Here is a 205-nt window from a genome sequence, read left to right on the forward strand (position 1 = left end):
GAATAAGATATACCCGTTGGTAAATAGCAAAGGGAAGGCAAACAAACATCATACCTCATACTAACCTCTGGACATTTTCCCGTAAGAACTTCAGATTATATCTTATTTTCTAGAACAATGAAAAAATAACAATTTGTTTAAGATGTAGCTGTGTTAATTGGTGGCGGGACAGCAAGCTAAGATCTGGAACTTTACGAGTTGTATT

This window comes from Penaeus monodon, chromosome 29 (genome assembly GCF_015228065.2).
Source record: "Penaeus monodon isolate SGIC_2016 chromosome 29, NSTDA_Pmon_1, whole genome shotgun sequence".
NCBI lineage: Eukaryota > Metazoa > Arthropoda > Malacostraca > Decapoda > Penaeidae > Penaeus > Penaeus monodon.